At 40.9% G+C, this 13,187-nt stretch overlaps 1 protein-coding gene across 2 annotated transcripts in view; it reads right to left on the reverse strand.

Moving 5' to 3' along the window:
• LIFR (LIF receptor subunit alpha) overlaps positions 1–13,187 on the reverse strand; it is a 90,272-nt gene that overhangs the window by 74,918 nt on the left and 2,167 nt on the right. The window lies entirely within an intron of this gene.

A 13,187-nucleotide genomic window follows, 5' to 3' on the forward strand; every position in this document is an offset into this window, starting at 1 on the left:
GTCCCCTGCATCGGCAGGTGGACTCAACCACTGCGCCACCAGGGAAGCCCTGGGTTTGTTTTTTTGTAGGTCCTTTTTTTCTCTTGTGTTTCCCACTTAGAGATGTTCCTTTAGCATTTGCTGTAGAGCTGGTTTGGTGGTGCTGAATTCTCTTAGCTTTTGCTTGTCTGTAAAACTTTTGATTTCTCCATCGAATCTGAATGAGAAACTTGCCAGGTAGAATAACCTTGGTTGTAAGTTCTTCCCTTTTGTCACTTCAAATATGTCATGCCACTTCCTTCTGTCCTGTAGAGTTTCTGCTGAGAAATCAGCTGTTAACCTTATGGGAGTTCCCTTGTATGTTATTTGTTGTTTTTCCCTTGCTGCTTTCAACAATTTTTCTTTGTCTTTAATTTTTGCCAATTTGATTACTATGTGTCTTGGCATTTTTCTCCTTGGGTTTATCCTGTATGGGACTCTATGCCCTTCCTGGACTTGGGTGGCTGTTTCCTTTCCTATGTTAGGGAAGTTTTCGCCTATCATCTCTTCAAATATTTTCTCCGGTCTATTCTCTCTCTCTTCTCCTTCTGGGACCTCTATAATTCAAATGTTGTTGTGTTTAACGTTTTCCCAGAGGTCTCTTAGGCTGTCTTCATTTCTTTTCATTCTTGTTTCTTTATTCTGTTCTGCAGCAGTGAAGTCCACCATTCTGTCTTCCAGGTCACTTATCTATTCTTCTGCCTCATTTATTCTGCTATTGATTTCTTCTAGTGTATTTTTCATTTCAGTTATTGTATTGTTCATCTGTTTGTTTGTTCTTTAATTCTTCTAGGTCTGTGTTAAACATTTCTTGCATCTTCTCGATCTTTGCCTCCATTCCTTTTCCGAGGTCCTTCTGAATTCTTTTTCTGGAAGGTTGCCTATCTCCACTTCATTTAGTTGTTTTTCTGGCGTTCTATGTTGTTCCTTCATCTGGTACATAGCCCTCTGCCTTTTCATCTCTTCTATCTTTCTGTGAATGTGGTTTCATTTTCACAGGGCTGCAGGACTGTAGTTCTTCTTGCTTCTGCTTTGACAAAATATTTTGATGCTACATATCCACTGAGATATTTCACAGATTTCTCAAAAAACTCCACATGTGCAAAATAAACTCACCTTCTCTTCCAAACCTGCCCCTTGACAAGCCCATCTCCATTCATGGCACCAGTCTCTCCTGGGTCACACTCAACTACTCTTCCTTCTTACCCCTCCCACCTACTCACCAGTTCTACCTCCAAAACACACCTTGACTCTCTGCCCTAGAAACTACCCCTACTTCTATTCCCACTGCTCTGGCAGGCCCTATCAGCATCTCTGGCATAGGTCATTCACATCAGTTCTTAATTCATCCCATGGTCTCCGGCAGGGGCCCCCCACAGTCCGTCTCCCACAATGACTCACCTGGCTCTGAGCAGCAGCTCCATCTCAGTCTCATTATTCATCCCAACTCCAGGCCAAATGTCTGGAGGCTGCCACACCCACTGCCCCTCGACTCCCGTCCCTGGGGCAGCTCTGCCTCTTGGCTCTCTCAAAGACCATCACATCCAGATACTGGTGGTCTCTGCATGTTTCTGCTGCACTGTGGGGAACCTCCACTTTGGTCATTTACCATATCATACCAAGTATTACAAAGATTATTCTTTCCCTCCCTCCCACTCTCATATCCCATTAATTATAAGTTCCCTAACAGCAGAGATTTGTCTTTCCAACATTCCTGCATCTAAGAGGGCTTTACATGCACTACATATTCCAGATTCATTTAGTCAATTAAACAAATCCATCCAAATGACATCTCTGGTAAGGACTTAAAATATTTTCATAACACCCAGTTATTTCTTTACATTCTGAAGAGAAAGTTGAATGCTATGCTTTTGAATGCACCTGTCTGCTACGGATAAATTTATGAATAGAGAACCAATATTGGATCAAATTGCTGGAGGCTTTTTACAAAATAGATGAAGTAAAACTATCCTTAATGCCCTTTCTAAACTCTAAGAGGAAAAAAATTGATAATTATGTAATAGTTTTGAGTTTTTGAAATGCTGGTTTTAGCTAAGTTTACCATAATACAGAATTCATAAATACTACTTTTGAGATACCATGCACTGTTTACATATTGTTTATTACAGGCAAGGCACTGTTTTAAGTTCTTCAAACGCAATATTGGATTTTAATCCCTATAACGACCCTATGGAGTTCCATATCATTATTGTCCCCCTTTTTATAACACAGAATACGAGGCACAGAGAGGTTTTTGATGCTTGCTTGACGTCCGGCAGCTAGACAGGGGCCGAACTTGTATTTAAATCCAGATCTGGCTATAAATCTCATCTCTAGACTAGTACACTAAACTGAAAAACGTGGAGCAGAAAACTCACTGAAGTGGAGTCAGGAATCCAGGGCTCCAGTCTCCATTCCACCACTGACTGGGTGGCAGGCATGAGACCTCAGGCAAATCCCCTCACATCTCTAAAACCACACAGGTATGACCCAGGGCCTACTTGCTCTACTTTAAATGTCATAAGAAATTTATAGCTGTTTTCTTCTCAGGACACCTTGCTTGTCACATCTATGAACTCGGATATCTAGAATGTGAGCAGGAATGCTGCTCCCCCAACCCTGCCCAGCTGAGTGCCATTCCTGACAGAAATACCACTTGCTTTACCAAGCCCTTCCAACCATTACAGTAGGACAAAGGTCAGGCAGTCGATGTCAGGAAACAAAACAGCAAACAGCTACCATCTTACTGTTCTCCTCCAAACTCAACATACACTTCTGATTGGTTAGCTCTTGACTCAGCAGGTGTAAGCCCAGACATCCCCTGAGGGCCAGGCCGATGAAAGGGGTGACGCTGGCTGCAGGAAACACAGTGAGGAGGACGGGAGGGCTGTGGTGGGCGGCCTCCAGCTAGCGCCTAACTCTCGTATTACCACCGGTTAGGAACACGTGCCCAGTGTAGTCACAGACTTTCAAGGTTTTCAAAAACAGCCAGAAATGCAGGGATTTTTTTCTTTAATGTGAAATCACCTTATTTTTAAATGCTGGCAACTAATTCCAATTTTTCAAAAAAACAGTATGTGGGCCAAACAAAACACATTTGCAGGCCCAATAGAATTCCTGGGGCGCCAGTTAACAACCTGTTTCAAAATGTATGGGCATGAAAAAATTCTTGCCTTGCTGTTGAAATAATCTCAAAATATAAATTGTTTGAAGACATATATTTCAGGGCACAGATATTGACCAAACTGTACCCGAATGTTTTCTTAACATTCTTTAGGGCTGGAATCTGAAAGTTCTGTTCTCCAAAAGAATTCGAATGGCTTTTTCTTTCTTTTTTTTTAAAAAATAAATTTATTTATTTATTTATTTATTTTTGGCCGCACTGGGTCTTTGTTTCTGCGCGTGGGCTTTCTCTAGTTGCAGCAAGGGGAGCTACTCTTCATTGCAGTGTGTGGGCTTCTCACTGCGGTGGCTTTTCTTGTTGTGGAGCACAGGCTCTAGGTAAAAGGGCTTCAGTAGTTGTGGCACACGGGCTCAACAGTTGTGGCTTGTGGGCTCTAGAGCGCAGGCTCAGTAGTTGTGGTGCACGGGCTTAGCTGCTCTGCAGCATGTGGGATCTTCCTGGAAGAGGGCTCGAACCCATGTCCCATGCATCGGCAGGCAGATTCTTAACCACTGCGTCACCAGGGAAGCCCCACTGAATGGCCTTTTCTTGATTGGTCATATTATTCAATCCCAGATCTAAAAATCCTAAGCATCATTTTAGAATAAAATGCTTCTCAAAAAAAACCAAAAACTAAAATAAAATCTTTAGCATTTGACCAGGGTTACAAGGTCTTCTAAGTATGTGGAAGCACCGCATTCACCTAACGTTCACTTGAGTCTTCTACATAAGACGGAACAGAGAATGAAAAATACAACAGAACCTGAAATAACTATCATTTGTCAAAACTATCTTGGAAATGGGCATCTTATCAAGACAGCAGATTCTACAGACCAGAAACATGTGAGCCTGACGCTGATCCTGGATAAGATTACAGAACGCATTAGGAAAGGAACCCTAATCCAATATACCCCAGCCCCACCTCACCCCCAAATTGACAAGGCCAATGCACTGGGAAAGCCAGCATCAGAATCAGACATCAAGTGTCTGGCTTTGAAGAAGACCTTTCCTGATGTCTGAAAGATGTTTATGAGCAAGATGAAGGTTGCATAAAAAAGAATGAAGGGGGCTCTTTCACCACGTGATCAATGCTACTCAAAGGGTGCTAATTAATTGATGAGGCCAACCTGGATGAAGATTATGGACAGATGTGCCAGAGTTCTGTTTTTCTTAACAGTTTCATTAATGAAATGGAGGAAGATACAGGAATCACATTTCTCAAATTTGTGGACCAAAAAATGGGCAAAGTAGAAAATATAATGCACGTAATAATGAGGATGCTAACAAATTAATCTAACAAACTAATCCGATAAGATAAATTTTGCATTGATAATTTCAGGGTCCCAAAGAAAGTGGTTATGATGATGACAATAACACACAGAAGATAAACAAATACAGTTTGGAGGAGATATGACTTAACAGCAGCATGTGGGAAAAACACAAAAGACTCGTTAGTGAAATGGGCCAATAATGTAATGTAACGGCCAAAATAACAAGAAGAGGGACAACTCTCTCGTCTCCTCATTTTATCATAATATCTAAAATCCTGTCCTCTGGTGGCATTAAAATTGAGGGATTCATTTTTAGTCTAAAAAATGAGTAAACAGGTAATCTAACATGAAAGTATTATTAATATGAAACATAAGCTATTATTGTTGTCTTTATTACTGTCCAAATTATTATAAATTCTTGCTTCAATATAAACCTTACTCCAAGTATTCTGATCCCTTCTCTCCATAGGTGCAACCTGCTCCCTATTGTTTTTCCCCAGCTTTACTGAGGTACAACTGACGAATAAAATTGATTGGATTTGAAGTACACAGCATGATGATTTGACGTGTGTATATGTACGCTGTGAAATGACCACCACAACCAAGTTAATAAGACATTTGTCACCTCACAGTTTTCTTTTCCATGTGTGGTAAAAATGCTTAAGATTTACTCTCATAACAAATTTCAGGTATACAATACCGTATTATTAACTATAGATCCCCAGAATTTATTCATCTTATAGCTGAAAGTTTGTGTCCTCTGACCAATATCTTTAGCTCAAGCGGCTACTTCATTACTCCCACTTCACCTACTCCCTGTTTTATAACCACCCACACTTAGGATCTCTTAAACTTTTAGCAACGTAAGGGTAAGGCATCAGTACATCTGTGTTTGATAGCTTTAAACACATTGAATGCTTTCTCACCATTTGAGTTTAATCAAAAGCTTTAAGAAAAGGGCATGATGGACTGAGCATAGGAAGAGCAGAGTCATTACTGTTGCACGTGTCATTATTAGGAAATAACGCCTCAACATTATTAGGAAAGTAAAAACAAACTTCCAGGGCCGGGCCTGGCTGGGGCCTTGTTGGGGCTTCTTCCCCTCGGTCTGCACTCCTGCCAGGTTGTTTCCTGGTCTCTGGATTCCCAAGCCTCCATGACACAAGTTGGAGGGCCCCTTCTGAATCGTCGGTCTCACATGCCTGAAATTTTCCATGGCTCTCCCTGGCCTACGGAGAAGGTGCCAGCTGTCAGCATGGCATGAGGCTCTCTGCTGTTCCAAGCTGCCTAACTTCAGTCCCACCTACCTTTGCCCTTGGCCCCACACTGGCTCTGTGCTCGAGTCCCAACAAACGCGGCAGGCTCTGCTGTCCTCTGTGTCACTGACACCTTACCCTCTACCCAGAATGTCCTTCCCACTCCACTCCTCCCTGTCCATTTAACAAACACCAACTCGCCCTTCAAAACTCAGCTCACATCAGCTCAAGGTTGCTCCAGATCCAACCTTCCTCTGTGTCTTTCCTTATTGGTCCCCAAAACTGAGACAAATTTCAGTTACCATTCATCTAGACTATCAGTGTTGTCTATCTTGTAGTAGGATTAGGAAGTAAAATATTCCTTATGTTTTTATCAGAAGCATAAAGACAAAAGGCAGATCAGACCCACTCAGCAATGTCTGTGACCTCTTCTGTCCCTGTAAGCATTTGAGTTTTTGATCCCTGCAATACAGCCCATGGAATGCGTGAGTACAGCAATCACAACTTTGACTATTCGTAAGTGAGCTGAAAAGTTCCAAAACAGAGTCACCTGTACTTTTATTGAAGCTTGCATTTGAGAAAGGGTAAGTTGGCTAAACTCTACGTCTAGACAACAGCCTAAGGTCTGCAGGTCAACACAGTTTGGTTGCTCTCCCTTTACTATTACATACTCAGTACATCTCAAGAGAGATAAAGGGTATTTCTTTGTGAAAAGAGATCCCCCCACCACCACTAAAAAAAAGAAAGCTAATTGCTGGTTCCAGCGGAGGCCAATGGAGTGGAATAGGCCATGGAAAGCAATGGTGTAGATGGAAAAAATGTGAGATAAAGAAAGAATAAAATGTTGGCTTTGCTAGTGGCTCCAACCTGTGACATGACTTCTACATTCTTTCTACACAGGAACAAGAAAAAATGATTTATGAAACTGTCTTCTTTTATTAGGCTGTATCAGGGAAATAAAATACACCGTCAGTATTTGTCATAAAGGTCCCGAGACAATTCTCATGAAAACTGAGGGTGTACTTTACATCAAAACATTTACAGCTGCTGCCAAAACTGTCCCTACACAAGGAACAAATTACAAAATTAATGTATTCTTATATACCGTCAAATGGAAACCGTAAACTGCAGGCTTTTTGCCCTCATCCTCAGTGAGACCACGTGCTGGAATATCTCAAATGGGGTATCGATAAATTCTATCCACCCTAAGTGTATTAGTAGGAACCCACAGCAGTAATTTTACACTAGATAATCTCAAAAAGGCATACCCTTCACAGAGGATACACAGTAGCAATTTTAATACTATTAGCCCAGGATATTCTCACAGATATATAATGCAAGTCATCACTAAATCATCAGTAAATGTCAAGGTGAAATAACCTAGTCTGCTCCTCATGTACTTGGTAGAACAAGCAAGAGGCAATGTTTGTGTTCATTGAAAAGTAACATCACAACATAGTTTCTTTTAAAATCGCAGGAGAGGAAATGAGGCCCACTTGATTGTCAGCTGCTGTAACACACCTTTTACTGAGTGGGTGTGCCTCCTGGCCCTGAAGTGCTCTGGTCACTTTCCTTGTCATGCAAGTAGTGGGGGCGTGTCTGCCCTGCCCTCTGCTGCATATCTGATGCCTACCTGCTGCCCGGGGGGGGGGGGGGGGGGGGGGGGGGGAAGGCCCTTAATAGTTGCTGAATGAATGAATCACATTTCATTTTAACAACTCTATAAAAGGAAAAAAGATCGGACCCTGACTTTTGAGAACGTTATCATACAGAACTACGGAAACCGGGAACAGAAGGAAACAAAGGGAAAAAAAAAGCTTTTGATTCAAAATAAAATTTCTTGGCACTGGAAAGCATTTCAGTTTTAAAGTAAATAATAACTCAACAAAATATTTCTCAGTGACCAGAAGCAGTGAAATATTTTGTCAGAATGTCATAAAGTGCTTCTTACAACAGTTTATATGTTATTCTGCTTAGAAATCCTATATTAGTAGGAATATTGGCCTTAATCATAACAGAATAGTGAGGGAAAGGTTACATTTATCTAACACATACTACTCACAGGCACGATAAGGTGGATACTATTATTCCCTTTCACAGGTAAGAAATCAGACACAGAACTTGTCCAAGTTCTGTGGGTTGCCTAACCAGTAAATGAAAAAAGGAAGCTGCTCTCATTCTCTTTACTACATAATATGCTCCTTATGTTGGAAATTCAGGAAAATAAGAATAGTGGTCACCTGTAATTTCAGCACAAGGAGATATTCTCACCTAACACCTGGTGTACAGTCTTCCCGGCATTTTCCTACACAACAGGTAGAAAACTGCACACTCCTGCTCGCTCGCTCTGCCTTTCTCCAAAAACAAACAAAAAAACCTCAGATCCACTTACACATGCTGTCTTGCAATCTGCTTTTTCAGTTTACAAATTTTGAGTACCTTTCCAAATCAATAAATACTTCTTACCTCACTGTCAATGAAGAAAGGGTTTTTCATTACAAGTATTGATATATAATACCACAATTTATGTAATCCATCTCCCTATTATTGAGCATTTAAGTTGTTTCTAGCTTATAACTATCATAAACAAAGCTACAAAAATCATTTTTGCAAACTAAAGGTTGGGTTTTTGGTGTACTTTTAGTGGAGGTCACCAGAATCTGGAGATGAGTTTCCAAGCTTGGGGGAGCACCCCACCCCTCGCAATTTGAGACACCCCACTATGTGGACTTCCCGCCAAGTGAAGAATCATTGTGCGGGGAGAGAGCTACTGACAGGAATACGGTGCCCACAGGCACCGCGTAGGCGAGGACCACTGCTATAGACTGGTCTCTGTGCACACACTTTATTTTTTTTTCCTTAGTTTAAATTCCTAGTGGTGGAAATGCCTGACTAAGGGACATGGCACATTTTTGAGGCTTTCGGTGAGTAATGAACAAAATTGCCCTCCTGGAAAGTTATAACAATTGAAACACCCACCAGCAGCATTTGAAAGTGACAATCCCCCAAAACCTAATGGTTAGCTAGATTTGTTTGTAAACAACCAAATCCCTATATGGCTCTAAGTTTTAATAATAGTGAAACTATTGATAAAACATATCTAGAAAAATAGCAAACAATTCAGACAACAAATGCTAAATTTTAAAGTACATATGTTTTCAAACACAAAATATAAAACTTAAATGACACCGGATCCCAGCAGACTGAACAGAATGAATATTACAAGATCTAGTGACATCAGGCTCTGAAAATTGCCAAGCTAGTAAGTAAAACACATCTTCATTTGTCCATCTGACTAATATTAAGCTTAATAGTTTGGGCTTTAATAGCAACATGCTCTATTGTTTAACAAGAAAAGAAACTCATGAAATCATGTATCCTTTCAAATTTTATAAGTATTATCTTATAGCTAATGTGCAATCTTAAGTTCTCAAAATTCTCTTACGTATTCATTTATTAAACAAATATCTGGGCTGGGCACTGTTCTACGGAGACACAGCAACGAACCCCACAAATTTCCTGCTGTTCCAGAGGGGAGCTCAGAACCCTGCAGTTAGGAATCAGCAAATCGTGGTTACAAACACCAGTCTGGAACTACTGGATTCTTAGGCAAATTAGAACACCTCTGGGGCTTGGTTTATCAGTAAACTTAAAAAAGTTGACCAGATGATCCGAGGCCCCTTCTGGCCCTTAAATTCTATACTTTCTTTGGTTTTGTCTGAATGCTTAAGCTCCTATTACTCGTAAATGCTTTGCATTTTAAGTTATATACAGGACTATATATAGCCCTTCCTTAGAAATCAGAATGAAGCTCTCAGCCCCTTCCTCCCAAATTTTACATCTACAGTAAAACTTTGGTGATCCAGGTAACTTCAAGGAATGATACAGGATAAGGTTCGTGTTAGATGAAGACTTATGCTCCCAATTTTAACTGTGTGTTTGAAAAGGATCCTAAGATGTTCTTGCCTCCTTCGCTTTTGAACTGCACTATAAATACTACAGCATGAAACATGAAACAGGACCCACTGGTGTGGCGGCAGGTCTCCAAGCCTGGGACTGGGAAGGCTGGCACCCAGCTTTAAGGTGGTACGCTGGCGGCTGCAGCACTCAGTCGTGATGGTGGAGTCTCACCTCTCTCCAGCTTACCCTCATCCCCATTTCAAAGGCACATTCTGTCTACAGAATGTCTACAATTCACTGCCCCACCAGCATTTTCAATATGAGAAATGGGAAGCATTACTTCTGCCACCACTTGTTATTTTCCACCACATGTTCCCACCACCACTGTTTCAACTGTCCTCCGATCCAGGGTTTCCTTGGAGAAGCCTGCTCCTGCAAGCAGTGAGAAGAAGGCAAGGGGCCTCAGTATCCCAAGTCACCCTTAGGGAAGAGCCACACACTTTATGGGAGTGTTAGCGCCTTCTTGTGGTCTTCCAGGATACTGCCACTTAATAATACAGATAAAGATTCTCAGCTACAGGCACATACTGATTGCAAGTCTTCCTCTGTACCTGCCCTGCAAACCAGAAGAATGGGAAGAGGCAAGATTTTCTCACCTCTCTGCAAAAGTACATGAAAACTTCACCCACCAGAAGGTTTTCTTCAACTTCCAACATAAAAGCATAAAACAGTATTTGATAAACACAACCTTTGCTCACACGAGCAACAGGAGCAGCAAGGACTGGTAAGGAATGCATGGGTCGCAAATTTTAGGCAATGTAAGACAAATCTGGAACTGCTGCATCTCTGTAGTTCACAAAGGAAAGGTAAAGGTAGCAGTAAAAGTACTTTAACTCAAGCATCTAAGCCTCAATGTACCGGTGACCTATAAAACAGATGCTTATGGGCTTCCGCAATTTGCCTGAAGACCTTTCACTGCAAGGAGAGTGACGAAAATCAAAGGTAACTTGATTTAAGATTTTGGAATCACAGAATCCATCCTTTACATAGCATGTGCACAGAGCTTAAGAGAGAATGCTGGAAGATAAAATTATCTTACATGGGAACAACTTGTTGGGTTCAGGTATCAACCAATTAGGATAGGAAATAAAAAATCAACCCCCCTCATTCTGCAAGATCACAACTCCTGATATCGAACAGGACCTCAAAAGTCACAGTTAAGAAAAAAACAACAGATTCTAATTAGGCATTTACAACAATTGCTTGGCACAAAACTCATTTCCCAAGCTTTCAGTTAATATAAAGGAACATATATTTAGAATGACAAACAGATTAGAAGTTGGGAAGAGGAAATACCACAGTTCCTGATACTCCCTAAAATAGAACACACACACATTCTTCCTGTGAGAATAAAAGTACCTGCATAAAATACATACATTTTATGTGCTCATTAGTCGGTCATCTGCCCAAAAAGGTTCAAACATTCACTATACCAAAAAAGGCATCTCTGAAATTTTTACCCTTAGGCAAATGGCTAATCCACGAAAATCAAAGATGGAACTTCTAAGTAAATTACTCAGAAATCACTATAATGTCCTGGAAAATTAGGCATGCTTTTAAGGCTTCATACTCTAATTTCAGGGAACAGAAATCAAATGCAACTGACTTAAAGCAACAATTTGAGAGGATGTGTTAACAGTAGACCAGATTTGGTAATGTCAAGGGCCAGAACCAAGATGGAAAACTCAACTAAAAGACTCCCAAATCTAGGTATTTTGACCCAAACCAGGCAAGATTATTTCTTAAACTCTCTAATTATTCATTAATTCTATAAATATTCACAGTCCATTCTGACCAAGGCTGTTCCTGGCACGGGGGAAGCAACGAGGAACAAGTAGATCCGTGCCTGCCCTCCTGGAGCTTCCAGCAGGTGGAGGAACTCCGTCACCCAAGGTCTCCTTCCCACTTCTATAAATGTGCCTTGACATATGCAAATACCCAGGACACTAATCCCAGTGCCTGCTCTCTCCTGCCAGCCACTTTTTCATCATAAATACCAGCCACACAGGCGGCCCTCTGTTCCTCTGGCGTGCAAGGCTCAGCCCCACTGCAGGGCCTTTGCATGTGCTGTTCCCTCTGCCTGAGTCACCATTCTCCAAAAACACACTCAACTCTCAGTTTAAATCTCTCCACCTCAGAGAGGCTTCCAGGGCCACTCAGTCTAAAACAGCAGCCCCTACCCTGCCCCTGTTTGCCACAGCAAACCTATTTTATCACTTGTCTAGCACTTATCACTCTCTGATATTACTGCCTTTATTGCATCTCTGCTTTTTATCCACCTCCCTCACTAAGATGTGAACTCATTAGAAGGGGATCTGTCTGTCCTGTGCACTGCTATGTTCTTAGTTGCTAAAAAGTTGCCTGGGATATAACAGATGCAATATTAGCAGTTTTGTAGCACAACGACAGGTACTGAATAACAAAGGAAAAAGAAAACACCTTAAATGTGAAAAGATTTGTTTGGTCAGTTAAAAAGAAAAAAAGGATTATGACAGTACAGTTTCTTACATTAGTCCTAAAATCATTCTCAGAAATAAGCATAATGGAAATATAAAGCTTAACACTGGCTAATACTCAAATTATATACTGTATTTGGCTCAAGTGCTAGCTGGCATTAGTCTTACTTTTACAATTTACTCTGTTTTAAAAGCACTCTAAGAGACCTCAAATTTTAATTTAAAAGGGCCAAATACTTTCTAAAAGCATACTCCCTCTTAAAAGTTATGAATAACCTTCTCCCAAAGTGTACAATTTATAACCATACTATAGCAACATTAAAATATGAGATACTGGTGATAACCTACAGAAGGCAGGGATGTTAGTGCCTAATGGCAAACAAGTTTTACAGCTGATAAACTGCCTTTATCTTCAACTTAATCAAAGGTACGAGCCTCTTCTCCATGTTCAAAATATTCAAACTCTTAAGAATTTTTCTTACAGATTATTCTTTTTTTTTTTTTTTTTTTTTTTTTTTGAGGTACACGGGCCTCTAACTGTTGTGGCCTCTCCCATTGCGGAGCGCAGGCCCAGCGGCCATGGCTCACGGGCCCAGCCGCTCCGCGGCACGTGGGATCTTCCCAGACCAGGGCACGAACCCGCGTCCCCTGCATCGGCAGGCGGACTCTCAACCACTGTGCCACCAGGGAAGCCCTCTTACAGATTATTCTTAACAATTTATATCTATTCTTTTATTTCTTTTGTTGAAACAAAGAGCTAAGGTGTTAATCAAGGAATATGACCTTAGTAACTGGCCTTGACGTCTCATGCTTCACCACAAAGACACCAAAGATCCTTATGGATTGCTTTGAAATTATATAAAAGGAAAGGGTGTACATTGGAGAGAAGGGGCATTTATTTCCTGGACATGATGCAAAGAAGTAAGTTACTACTGCCTTTGGCCCTTTGGGAATAACTGAAATCCACTTACAAACCTCAAAAACTAATGTTTTACAATAATTCTAGAGCAAAATAGTAGAAACAACCTACCGCAATGAAGAAGAGGTTAAATAAATTACGGTT

This window comes from Mesoplodon bidens (genome assembly GCF_964165515.1).
Source record: "Mesoplodon bidens genome assembly, chromosome: 4".
Classification (NCBI taxonomy): domain Eukaryota; kingdom Metazoa; phylum Chordata; class Mammalia; order Artiodactyla; family Ziphiidae; genus Mesoplodon; species Mesoplodon bidens.